Below are 13,449 nucleotides of genomic sequence, written 5' to 3' on the forward strand. Positions count from 1 at the left end.
AAACACAGCATCCATGGGACCGGATAACATCCCAGGCTGCGTTTTACATGAACTTCAGAACAAACTGGCTCCAGACCTAAGCACCATGTTCAAAAATAGCCTCACGTCAGGCTTTGCGCCCATTGAATGGCGCACAGCAACAGTTATCCCACTCCACAAAGGGGGAACCACCACTGATTCCAGGAACTAATGCCCTATTAGCCTGACGAGCCTGGTCTGTAAGGCCATGGAACGTATCATCATGGAACTCATAAACAAAGACATTGGTAACCTCCAAACTCTGGACCCCACCCAGTTCGGGATTGTGAAAGGCAGATCATGCCTTCTGAACCTGATCGCCTTCTTTGAGGCACTCACCAAAGTCATAGACGAAGGTAAAGTGGTTCACACAGCCTATCTTGACCTCGCCAAGGCTTTCAACACCATGCCCCATTCTGGAATTATAGCTAAACTCACTAAACTAGGTATAAATCCCTACATCACAAGATGGGTTGCCAACTGGCTGACTGACAGAACCCACACTGTAAAAGTTGCAGACTCCAAATCTGACTTCAAACCAGTGACAAGTGGAGTATCACAGAGTTCAGTTCTGGGACCTCTCCTGTTTGGTATCTAATTCTCTGAAGTACAGGCTAACACAGAAGGCCTTTGGCTAACGAAGTTTGCAGATGACTGCAAACTAGGAGCCATAGTCGAGTCCCCAAATGATATAGACATCCTACAGAAGGGCCTCACCGAGACAGATGCTGGTGTCAGAGCCATGGCCTCAAGCTCAATGCCAAAAAGTGCACCGTCATCCCCTTTGGTAAAAACTCTGTACCCATGAACTACCGCATAGGTGGCAGTCTACTTAATGCCGAATGTGTGATAAGAGACCTTGGGACCCAGGTGGACAGTAGTCTGTCCTTTGATAATCACATTACCACAGTAGTCAGGAAATCCTTCTATGTGGCACACCTCATCACAAAAGGGTTCTCATCCAGGAAAAAACAGGTCATTGTTCCCCTCTACTCGACACTCATTAGACCCACTACAGAGTACAACGCCCCTTTTGGAATGTACCTCACAAGACATCTGCAGCAGCTGGAAAGGCCACAGAAGTACCTCACAAAGAGGATTACTGGCCTCAAACAGATGCCCTACAGTGAACGTCTCAAAAAACTCCAGCTTTACTCTGTAGCATATCGCCTACTCCGCGGTGATCTCTGCCTAATATACAAAGCTATGACAAACCCAGAGCTGTTGAGCATGCTACACCTAAAGAAATCCCAATCCCTCCGAGCTACATGCTCTAGGGACCTAAACCTTGTCACCACAATAAACAGGACATGCTGGAGGGATAGATTCCTGTCCCAGAGACTTCCCATACTCTGGAACAAGCTACCTATCTATATCAAACAGAGCTCCTCATTAGCACTCTTCAAGAAAAATCTTGATGAGTGGAATGAAAATACACCCCGGGATCACTTCTGTGGCTCAACAGGGGCATTTTTTTTTTATTTTAATATATATTTTTATTACATATTTTATTTTTTTTTATATTTTTCCCCTAACAGACTTGTTTGTTTTTCAACTGAACTGTACAGGTTATAGGTCACATTAAAGGTGGAAAACGTTTTGAAATGATTTATTGTGGTCTCGTTTTTTTATATCACAAAAACCTAGCATTTCAACAGGGGTTGCATACACTTTTTATATCCACTGTATGTTTTCATTTCAAGCTTATGAACAGGAGTCATTTAACACTGTATTGCATCTCAAGTTGAAGTGGGAAGAACGAAGACTGAACACACTCCAGGGTGGTAGCAAAACAGTGGCTGGGAAACATAGCTCAGTAGATCATAACAAATATAGTTCAGTCACACGCAAGGATGGAGGTGACTGGGAGTCAGAGTCAGCATCAAAGCTAGCAATTTTCAGTGTTTTTGTAAACTGCATTTCTAATGGTCTGGAAGGAAGGGCCTTTGCCCGACTACGATAGCCAATGGGCAAAAGGTACAGAAAGAAGACATTTGCTGAGAGTGCAGAAATGGTAAAATGCATGACAGCTTAAATTCCACGTGAAAATAAAATTCAAAACAGTAACATCTTAAGAAGCAAAAACTCAAGAATGGAGCAAATAACTTATAACTTTTCGCAAAGCATGACTAACAAACAAGGAAAAGGTCTGGTAGTTGCCATCTTGGATGACTTAAATAAAACCACATAATATGACAAACAGCAAAGGTGGCTGGTGGTATAATCAGATCCAGAGAACAGAGTGAGGCACACCAGTAGAAACAAAGTAGAGACAGCTAGTAAGTCTTTTTTTTTTTTACTACTGCATGCATTTCTACAGACATTACCACTAACAAAACCAAATCCTGTCCGCAGAATCAGACTTATTACTTCACTACACTGTGCACGGAACAGGTGACTGCTTTCGTCTTCCAAAATGTTATACTTCTTCAGAACAATGTATGTGAATATCCATACATTTTAAAAGCCTTCCCACAACCCCATGTGATTGCAATTACCCAATACAAAATACCATTAAATTATTAATTTAACAATTATTTAAGTGTAAAATTACCCTGTTATAACGTCCTTGCAAAACTGGTCTCATATTCAAATTCCATGTTAAAATAAATCCATGAACAGGTTGTGACATCCCTTCTCTGGGCCACTGATCAAGGAGCCTCAGTCCTCACCACTGACACCGGTGAGGAAGGTTCACCGAGACAAAAATATAAACAGTATTTTCAGATGCAGCTCTTTGCACAAAGCACAATTTCCCTTAATAGCACACAGGGAATACACACTCCAGTCCTGGGGCTGGGTTTTCTCTCCATGCCCCAAATAAGACTCCCCATTGACACAGCTATAGAGTTAAATACTTAGCTGGGTGTTCCAAGTCAAGTCCTCCATCACCCTCTCTGTGAAATCAGTGCTCTCAGTGTTCCTGTTCAAAGTAGCTGGCACATACACACTCTGAGATTTGATTTTGACACACAGACACACACACCTGGAAAGGCTGACACAGATTACGCGCTTTGCCACCTCCACTCAGACTACAAGGTAGATACATTGCCACCCCCAAAGCCACTGCCACCAGAACACCCCCAAAGCCAGCTACTCTAAGGCTCTTACCAGGGTACCCAATTACTCTAAGTAAAATTAATATTTATACAAATGGTAATGTTTGACCAAGCAACAAGACTTTCAGGAGCGTACAGCCACAGTGCCACTAAATAAATGAAAGTACTCTCAAAGGTTAAAGTATTTTCTAAAAGACCAGCCAGGATGAAAGGTTTAGATACATTTAATAATAAATACTTAAAAACATGAAAATACTGAATATCTATGTATAATAAACACCAGAGTTTCCATCACAGGGAATATATATAAAAAAAAACAATAGAAAGACTCAGACGGATACAGAAAAAACAACATTTCAGTAATCTCACAATACTGTGCCCTATTTACTGGCTAGAGCAAGGCAAGATGAAGTTATATGAGTGCCTCGTCAGGTCTAATAAAGTGCTGAGTGTTTCTATCACATCTCTCACTAGTATCGAAATACAATTTCAGTGCTGGCTACAGAATAACATCACATCAAGTCACCTGACTCTGTGGTTCCCACACTACACCCCTGACTAGAAGCTGAGCCAGGATGTGGCACAGATGTGTCACAATACATATACACAGACCTTTGCTATGGCTTAATACATCATCTGGAAGCTATAAAACAATTCCAACACTTCTACCCTTCATGCAGAAAGGCTTTTCATAGACATTGCATCTCTGGCTGCATTCAGACCTGTGAGATAGAATGTTTATAGTCTAAACACAGTCATTTAATTTCAGACTACTTTTCTTAAGGTTAGCTGGGCTCAGCTTAACCCCTTCCCTTCTGTCCTCTGTTAAAATATATACATTTCAGCAGTTACAACAATGCAGCCTGACATACACGTGCGTTTCTTTTCTGTCCAGCAGGACCCATTGTTGTACAGATGGTTGTGTTAAAAATGTATTGAATACATTTTTAAACACAAGCATCTGTACAAACCAGTTTGATAATCAAATGACATACAATTATTTACAAAATCTCCAGCTAGCTATGCTGGCATATGTTACACATGCACTGCCCTCACATCATCACATATGTTTTACTAAAAACATATATAACCATGCATAAGCTAGCTCCCTACCAACAACAAATATGCACTGTATGATGAAATAATGAATAAAAGTGAAAACAGTACATATAAAATGGTATATATAAATAGTAGTAAACAAACTCATAACGTGGCTGTCCATACTTTTATAGTAGAAATTGAAATATTGTCAGTTAACCCTGGGGGTTAGTAAATTTTGCAAAGGCAACAAAGTTGGGAAGATGCCATCACCATCAAAAAGGAAATGGTAAGCAAGTGCAAGAGGACTTCAGTTAATGAGAAGTGAAAAGGTTACTCCATGCGATGATCAAAACATGTAGAAAATACAGTAACAGCTGTAAACTTAAAATGGAACCTTCATTATCAACAAATCACCTAAACTGCTAAAGAAGAATCTGCAGGTTAGGATATAGAAAATTATTATTTTTCCCAGAGAAGTCAATACTCATGTAATTTTCAATGCTCAAGATCCAAAATTAATGCAAATGTTATTAAAAACACATATCACAACCACATTACAAATAAGTCCCTCTTGTACAGAACGCAATTAACAGGTCGCAAAAAATGTAAGCACCAACATTTGCAGTAATAAGCACAGTCAAACAGAAGTTTAAAAACATTTGGTATGTGTAAAACAGCTTGGTAAAGAGAACATATTGATAAGAAAATGTGTACATAAATCTACTTTAACCGTCACTGACATCAGTTGAGGTATACCGTGGGGTGCATCCGTACTGTTTAATGGACAACAGGGCGTGCATGATCTGTGAGGCATTCATTAAAGTGTCGGAACATACTCACCATGTTCACATCAGTGACAGTAAACTTTAATGAACTTGTTTTGAGTTGTTTATATATAACTTATGAAGGAATGGAAATTATGTACACGTCAACTCATAAATTGTTAACAAAAAAGAAAACCTACACCCCTTGCAGAAGATGTGGGTCTGGCCATTCTGTAGCTTCCACTGTCAGATGTCTGGCGTTTTGACATGTGGTAGTCTGAAGGAACAGGGCAAAAATAAAAAAAAGTGTGTGACAACATTTTGTTTCTAAACACTTTAATAAGCAAGTATGGTCTCATTCAAGCTACTTGCTGACTCTAAAACCTCAGTCCTTTATAGACTTTGTTTATTGTAGAAATGTCAGTACTTAAGTTTTGTGCAACCTGTTAATTGTGTGTTGTTTCTAACGTGGTTGCTATAATACACAAGTACCAAAAGATCTTATAGGTTCATAGATGTGTACTAGGCTAATGGCCCTGGAGCCTTTACAAGCCTAGCTCATAGAAGTGCCCTGGCATTGTGCCGCCTGACATTAGCTCCCAGTGCCTCTATCAATTACAGCAACTGGAGTGATTCCCAGGGTGAACTTTCTACTTCCCATCCAGTCATCAAGATTTCTCTTGAAGAGGACCAGTGAGGTGCTCTGCTTGACATGTATGGGAAGTCTATTCCAGACCATGGGCAGTCTCTGGGTTATGAACCTGTGCCTCCAGCATGTTCTGCTGATTGTGGTAATGAAGTTGAGGTCTCTGGAGTGTGTGGTGCGGAGGGATTGAGATTTCTTTAGATGTAGCATTTCTAACAGAGCTGGTTCAGACATGGCTTTCTACGCCAAGCAGAGATCGCCTGTTAACTGATGATATGAGACAGAGAACAGCTGGAGTTTGTTGAGTCTGTCCATGTAGGACATGTGTTTAAGGCCAAGGATCCTCTTCGTAGGTACTTTTGCGGCCTCTCCAGCTGTTGCAGCTGTCTAGTGAGTTAAATGCCAAATGGGGCATTATACTCTATAATTGGTCTAATGAGGGAAGAGTAGAGAGAAATGATGACCTCTTTCTTTCTGGATGCAAAACCCTTGGTAATGAGATGTGCCACATAGAAGGACTTTCTGACCACAGTGGCAATATGGTGGTCGAAGGAGAGGTTACTTTCAACCTGTGTCCCCAGATCTCTTAACACCTTATGTGTTCAGTGGGCTCCCATCGATGTGGTAATTAGTGGAACCTGAGTTTTTCCCAAAGGGGATGACTATGCATTTTTTGGCATTAAGCTTAAGGCTATAGTTTCGACAGCAGTCGTTGGTCTCAGTGAAGCCTTTCTATAGGATGTCTGCATCATTTGGGGAGTAAATAACGGTTCCCAGCCTGCAGTCGTCTGCGAACTTGGTCAGCCAGAGTCCCTCCATGTTGGCCTGGACTTCTGAGAAGTAGATTCCAAACAGGAGACGACCCAGGACCAATCCCCGAGGGACTCCACTCGTGACTGGTCAGCAGTCTGACTAGGAGTCTGCTACTTTCATACTGTGGGTTCTATCTGTGAGCCAATTTGCAACCCACCTAACGATATAGGGGTTGATGCCTACTTTGGTGAGTTTATCAATAACTCCTGAGTGAGGAATGTTATCAAAGGCCTTGGCCAGATCGAGGTAGGCTGTATGAACTGCCTTACCTTCATCCACAGCTCTTTTGACTGACTCAAAGAAGTCAACCAGGTTGAACAAGCATGATCTACCTTTCACAAAACCAAATTGTGTGGAATCTAGAGTTTGGAGATTCCCTGTATCCTTGTTAACTAGGTCCATGATGATGTGCTCCATAGCCTTACATATCAGACTTGTCAGGCTAATGGGGCGATAATTTCCAGGGTCTGTGCACCATTTGGTAGGGACAAAGCTTGAGGTAAGGCTGTGAGTGAACAGAGCACACAGATGTAGTGCCAGTTCACTTTGTAATTCATGTAGCCAGGGATATTGTCGGGTCTCATGGAAGCCGTATTCTTGGTCATGGACAATGCAGCTTTAACCTGTGCTGCAGTAATGCTGGGTGCCTGGCATTCTTCCGGTATTGTGATTGGCCCTTGGGGGGGGGGGGGTAAAGTTGGCACTGAATCCGTCAGCCAGAATGTTGGCAATATCCATTGGCTCAGTGTAGGAGATACCATTGTGCAGTAAATCAGAGCAAATCTGGGTATTGCCGTAGAGATTCTTGATATAACTATAGAAGGCTTTGTGGTTGTTTTTAGTGTCTACCGCAATTATGCCTTCATAGCTGGCTTTGGAGGTTTTGATGAGGGATCTCAACTTTTTGTTGAGGCTAATAAGGGAATTTTTCAGTCTTGGGACTTCAACTTTTTCTGCAACAGTTTCTTCCTTCTCTTACAGAGTTTATTAATAGCAGGGGACCACCAGATTGGCTTAATTTTTTGGGGGGCGAGCGTCTTGGTTCTGTTGGGTATGCATTTATGTACGTGTTTGTACAGTGCACTGGTGTATGAGTCGCCAGTCATGGATCTATTTTCCATTGGCATGGGTGCCGTGAAGTTAGACACCTCTGTTTTTCAGAGTTCAAATTCAGCTTTGGAGAAGTTTTTTATGGTGGATACTTTTGTGGGGGGTGTGGGTGAGATGTGAATTTCCATAGTGATTAGTTTGTGGTCGGATCTAACCAGGGAGGAATTGACTATTGGTGTAGAGCAATGGTTGTCCATGTTGTTAATAACCAGGTCAAGGAGGTTACTTCCTCTAGTGAGGGTAAGAATGAGCTGGTCCAGGGCATTGGAATTGATGAATTCCAGGAAGCATTGGACGAGTGCATTGGTGCATGAGTAGTTTTCCCAGTTGATGGAGGGGTAGTTGAAGTCACCTAGTATGTGAGTGTTGGGTTGGATCTTAACAGTTTCCAGGGTGCTTAGGAATGCGGAGTGAGAGTCTTGGGACATAGTTGGGGACCTATAGCTGGCTACGACCTGAATCGCTGGCTTACCCAATGTTGGTTGTAACTGGAGTATCTCAGACGCGTTATGCTGGGCTACTAGTCTAGAGGTGTGCATATCCATTATGAATATGGAGACACCACCGCCCTTGGAGCTTCAGTCCATGTTCTGGGGCCGAAAGGTGTGGAATGAGTTATGGCCTGGTAGGGCAGGGGTGCTTTCTGCTGCTTTAAACCAAGTCTCCGTTACATCACAAATATCGATGTTCTCCATTTTGAGAAGTGCTTCGAGCAAGTGCATCTTGAGATTTAGACTTCTAGTGTTGAGCAGCATGACCCCCAGATTATAATTATTTATAGCTGTTACAGTGGTAATTTGGTCATTGGAACTCTGCCTAAAAAAGGCACTATAGGGGTGGCAAGAGCCTTAGCCAGTACCCAGAAGGTGACAGACGCAGGCCATCTCTGGCAAAGCATCGAGGTCTGTCAATCATGTTATCCCAAGCAGACAGACACTGGATCCCCTTAAAATGATACCAGAAACTTAGCCAGTTGTTTAAGCCAATCATTTTCTGTTTGTACTGCAGTATTATTCTGGGTGACAGTAGGATGCTGCTCAGGGCTAGGGCCATACCTGCCTGGGCCACATAATCCGAGAGCTCCACCATGTCTCTCTTCATGTAGTCCAGGGAGGTGTGTCTCAAGTTATTCACACCCACATGGACAATGACAGAATCATACTTGTACTTGTTGTGAAGGAACGTCACTGCGTGCGTTATGTGTCGGATTTTGACACCTGATAAGACAGCCTACTGTCACCTTCTCCTTATTCAACCTAGTGAGTGGGAAATCAGTGTGTTTTGCTACTGAGTTACCTATGATTATTGTACTGGGCAAGCTGTTTTTGCTTGGGGGCTTAGGTTGAGGGGCACACCTGTAGGTGAGATATGTGCCTTGTGATTTGTGTTGTGTTGTGGTGGTCGAGTGCGTTTCTACCTTGTAGGCCTCTGCTGTTTGAGTAGATTTCTATTGAAAGCCTCTGCGAAGATGGGTGTGTGTTTTTTGTTTTTATGTGAGGGCTATGATGGTGGGTGTTCTGGAGGGTTATGTGTTCCATGTGGTGAGGTGCAGGTGTTGACCTTCTCCTCTTGAGCTGCTATTCCCGTCTTGACTGGAGTGTGCATGGCTTCCAATTTAGAGATATAAGTGCATTTCTCACAAGTCTGAGTGTTGGGAGGTAAGAAAAGAGGGTTGTCTATGTACATGAGGCTGTTGCTACACTGCCTCAGAATGCCCAAGTTCACCAGGTTGCTAGGAGAAAGCACAGGAAACTGGCCTTTAGACATGCCAGGAGGGATGGTCATTACCAAATACTGAAGCTGTTTCCTTATAGGATGTCTAGTGCTGATACCACTTATGTGTGCTACAATAACTGATGCAAAAAGCCTGATGAAGTGCTAGGTTATTAAGCTAATTAAAGTGCAAGAGAGAACAGATTTAGCAAGATCTAAGGGAAACACTGAAGAGCAGACTTTCTGGCACTGGTAATATACTTTAAATGCAATGCAAGCTAGCTCACTTGAGTGTAAATGCAGTGCAAGCTAGCTGACATGAGTGTGTAGCAATATTAAAGCAAATACAGTTAAAATAAATGCAGTTAAATGAAAAAACAACAAATTAAGTGCAGAAAGTAGTATAATCAGAAAAAAAATCAAAATGAAGGCACCTAAAGTCTCTCTTTCTCCTTTCTGTTGCTCTTGTAATCTGCAGGATGCCAAAACAGGATCCGTGGAGCTTAAACAAGCGCAAACACAGGCTTTTAAACCAGAAAGTTGAAAGGAATAGAAAAACTGCTCAAACTGTCAAAAAAACTACAATTTCAGGGCCAGAAACCTCTCCTCTTGTGGTAGATAGTGCTTACCACTCCCACTGCTTACCACTCCCACTGATACGCTTAAAGTCTTCCTTCTAACACAGAAAGGTCTGAGGAACTCAGAAACTTACAAAACAGTCCTGGATACAGCAATCTGTATCTGGACTACTCAAGTAACAGAAAAGGGGGGAAACAAGCTTAGAACTTTTTTTTTGTTTGTTTGTTTTTTTTACAGAAAAAAAAACAGTTACAGCAGTAATAAGAATACTTGTGTGTGTAGCAATATTAAAGCAAATACAGTTAAAAATAAATGCAGTTAAATGAAAAAAAAAACAACTTAAATCAAGTGCAGAAAGCAATATAATCAGAAAAAATGAAATTTTATTATACTGGAAACAACAATCTAAAAATTAAGAAACAGATCCCCGTCAGCAGTCTAAAATTAAAATCACCAGGCTTTTGAGAACATTAAGTACTAAACACATACAATAATCGTACTAGCTGTACTTCAAAATTCACATCCACTATTTAACACACTCAAAATTGCCATACTTCTCAGTCATCCTAGATTCTTCTAAAAATTGATGACTAATTCAAAAAAGGTGTTAAATTATTGTCACCAATACCAGTCAATACGGTCAGACTTAAATGTCTATAAAAACATACATGCTAATTCCAGTATTCTTTTAATGTGCACTTTTTAAATTAGCAGTACTAACACTTATAAAACCGTCTTTGACTTCTGACATTTGCCTTTGATTATTTTAGGCTTCGCCCCTGATTCTGTGTGTAAAATTAAGACAGCTATGCCTATATGTACAGACATTAAAGGTGGCCCATAAGCAATAATAAACATCAAAGTACTTGTCATCTCAAAAAGGTTCAACAGCACAGGGACATGCAGAAGCCCTTACACTTGTCACATTTATGAAACATTACTCCACACAAAATAAAAACAATTTCTCAATATAGACATCAAATACATATAAATATGTTATTTATTTTACATTTGTTTACCAGGAAAGTCCGACTGGACACAGGTCCAATTTCATGGAGGCCCAGGGAGAAAAGCTCCACAATACAATACCGCACATAAGAGAAGATAAGAAATAGAGCATACTTATAGCAATCATACACTATGTTAGAGATTAACAATTCTTAAGTAGACAATCTCATTGAGGTACATAATAAACTTAAAACAGCATTTGTATTACTTTTACAGTTATAAGTTTTGTCAAGTAAATATCAACGGGTTATGAAGGGGTTTTAAACTGGATGCAATTCTCCCACTTCATAATACACTTAATACCAAAAGGGAAGAAACCTTGTCACTTCATTCACACAGAGACATGTGGAAAAGAAGAAACACTTTTAATGCATTCTCACATGGCACAGTGAAAGAATCCCCAGCACTGCTCATACACCACTAAAGTGTACTACAGCTCAAGAGATAAATAAGGATGACTAACAAGGCAGAACATGGGACATGTAAACCGTTAACCACAGACACATACATTTACATACATATACACACACTAATATATATATATATATATATATATATATATATATATATATATATATGTCTTCATACAAACATATCATACACTAGTACTGAACAGAGCACTGGTCACCAATTCCTGAAAGATCAAGGATCCTAAATGTACTGCTACAGAACCAACATATATTTATTTAAATCCATCTATCTAACCACAACTCCTTTTCCCATTTTTGCACACAAGGTTAGGGTATCACTTCAACAGTGACAATCATCTGAAGCCAATCGTCACACACTGCCAGGTAGAGGTGAGAAGGCATAATTTTGTAATATATATCCAAGAAGTGAACTTTTTCTGACAAAAGCACATTACACAAATTATGTGACTGTTATTGAAGTGCTTTGTAGCTATATACATACAACCTTATCTGCAAACGGTATTTCCCCTTATTTCTCTTTAAGGTGGGCTGGTAACTTTCCACTCATTCAGTCCTAAATGCTGGGAGCCAGCCAGCCAGCCAGCCACCCTTACAGACAGTATTAATGGAATAACAACAGTAAATGCAATTTACAAATATTGATGAAACATCAATATGACCTTATTTGCACAGTTTCTGTGCGGATACGGGTAGGAAGCAACAGTTCCAGAACCTCCAGTACCCTAATGCTTTACGTTACAATTATGGGAACATCTGGGGCAATGGCAGTTTATCATGCATTTCAACGGTCCATTACTTGCAAGGATGCCTACTCTGCCACAACGTTGTTATCCTTCATAAAATCTGAGCTTATTGAAAAAAAAAAAAAAAACGGCCATATAAACTAAATAACGTTAACCAGACATCGATCACAGGTTGTCTGATATTCAAAAGTGCTTATTTGTAAACTCTTCTCGTTCAACTGGCTTCTTGAGTCAGCATTTTTTAAAAACAGTCCCCAACTTTGACCCTCATTATTTTCAGCATTATCCCTATTTTGTGAGTTAAAAGGTTCGTAACTACTAGATAGTGCCCGCTTTGCATAACCCGAGCCCTCTGACTTTTAGGAGTTACTAAATTATAACCTTATACTGAAAAGACCCCAGAGGCACCGCTCGAAAACATATGCTGTCTTAAGTCAAACGTATTCCACTATTCGCCTCTTGAACAAGGAACGTCGCTCGATGTATTAACATAAATGCAAGCCCATCAATGCCCAACTTACTGTTTACACTGTCAAACAAGCCATACCTGCTTACGAGCACTAAATTAAGGGACCAATAACAGGAAGGGGCACGAGCGACGGAAAAGTGAACGCACAGAATGTTGTGCCTCACTGCGCATATAAGTTATTCACAGAAGTGTCATTTTACATAGTTTTACGTTATATTTCACCGCGTAAGTGCTGCAAGAAATCATACGTATGAAATAAGTGATATATACATAGATGCGTATTAGACTCGCCTGACTCAGCAAAACATTAAACTACTGATGCTTCTCTGTATGCGACGTTCTGTCAATAATATACGACCACACGCCTGCTTTCGTTCCTTCATGTCCCGCCCACTGTGGTGCTACGTTATGCTACAGACTATGTCCTTCTTTGAAAATAATTACTTGTCTTTCATGTGCACTGTTCTCAGCACAACAGTGATTCACTATACTTCTCATGTACCTTACTTGGGATCTTAACATGTTCATGTTCCTCGAATTTCTACATTGAAAGGGATTGTCACACATTCAGTGTTAGGAATTTTTTAACTGATATCCATGGTAAAGAAGTGAATCATATTAACTCATTAAAATATATTTTTTATAAGTAAAAACAGCATAGTTTAACCATCCTATGACCTTCCTAGTTGAAGTTGTTAGTGAGCTGTTCATGTGTGCCACATTTTACTAATTTGTTCCACGTTATGAGGCCTAGTGTTCCTCATTTTGGAGACGGAAGGTTGAGTGCTATGTGATTCAGTAAGGATAGCAGTTTGTGAAGAAACATTCACTGAGCTGACGGGAAATCCCGTAGAGTACAGCTTTCCCTAATAGGAGAATTACGTAACACTTAACTGATGTTGGGTTCCGGTACCATACAACTGATGGGTGACAGTGTCAGTTCAACAACGACAGCCTTATTACAGCACGTACCACCCACCTGTCCCTCATATTGGATCTGCTCTCTGCCCCTCTTAATATCTCTGGCAATTTTTGGAAAAGAGGTGGTGGGTTCA

At 40.7% G+C, this 13,449-nt stretch overlaps 1 protein-coding gene across 5 annotated transcripts in view; it reads right to left on the reverse strand.

The window, feature by feature from the left end:
• FBXO7 (F-box protein 7) overlaps nucleotides 1-12,768 on the reverse strand; it is a 457,269-nt gene extending 444,501 nt beyond the window's left edge. For 2 of the 5 annotated variants that reach the window (XM_044087477.1, XM_044087478.1), the window contains exon 1: nucleotides 12,473-12,750. The gene's annotated coding sequence lies outside the window, so the exon portion shown is untranslated. Of the gene's footprint in view, nucleotides 1-12,306; nucleotides 12,385-12,472 lie in introns of those variants that run through there. The other 3 variants (XM_044087479.1, XM_044087481.1, XM_044087480.1) reach the window with 3 other exon arrangements.
• Between the last annotated feature and the right edge of the window lie 681 nt (nucleotides 12,769-13,449).

This window comes from Protopterus annectens, chromosome 11.part0 (assembly GCF_019279795.1).
Source record: "Protopterus annectens isolate FY-2018-M chromosome 11.part0, PAN1.0, whole genome shotgun sequence".
In the NCBI taxonomy this organism is placed as follows: Eukaryota; Metazoa; Chordata; order Ceratodontiformes; family Protopteridae; genus Protopterus; species Protopterus annectens.